This window comes from Arachis duranensis, chromosome 9, assembly GCF_000817695.3.
Source record: "Arachis duranensis cultivar V14167 chromosome 9, aradu.V14167.gnm2.J7QH, whole genome shotgun sequence".
In the NCBI taxonomy this organism is placed as follows: domain Eukaryota; kingdom Viridiplantae; phylum Streptophyta; class Magnoliopsida; order Fabales; family Fabaceae; genus Arachis; species Arachis duranensis.
Genome location: NC_029780.3, coordinates 67,988,482 through 67,989,242, shown reverse-complemented (window position 1 = coordinate 67,989,242; position 761 = coordinate 67,988,482).

Sequence of the window (761 nt, the reverse complement as noted above, 5' to 3'; positions counted from 1 at the left end):
TGATTCTTGAAGCAAGAAAAAGCAGTGAAAAAAAAGGAGAAGCAAAAAAAGCCAATAGCCCTTTAAACCAAAAGGCAAAGATAATAAAAAGGATCCAAGGCTTTGAGCATCAGTGGATAGGAGGGCCTACAGGAATAACATCCTGGCCTAAGCGGCTAAACCAAGCTGTCCCTAACCATGTGCTTGTGGCGTGAAGGTGTCAAGTGAAAACTTGAGACTGAGCGGTTAAAGTCGTGATCCAAAACAAAAAGAGTGTGCTTAAGAACCCTGGACACCTCTAATTGGGGACTCTAGCAAAGCTGAGTCACAATCTGAAAATGTTCACCCAGTTATGTGTCTGTGGCATGGATGTATCCGGTGGTAATACTGGAAAACAGAGTGCTTTGGGCCACGACAAAGACTCATAAAGTAGCTGTGTTCAAGAATCATCATTAACTAGGAGAATCAATAACACTATCCAGATTCTGAGTTCCTATAGAAGCCAATCATTCTGAACTTCAAAGGATAAAGTGAGATGCCAAAACTGTTCAGAGGCAAAAAGCTAAAAGCCCCGCTCATCTAATTAATACTGATCCTCATAGATGTTTTTGGAATTCATTGTATATTCTCTTCTTTTTATCCTAGTTGATTTTCAGTTGCTTGGGGACAAGCAACAATTTAAGTTTGGTGTTGTGACGAGTGGATAATTTATATGCTTTTTGGCATTGTTTTTAGTATGCTTTTAGTATGTTTTAGTTAGTTTTTATTATATTTTTATTAGT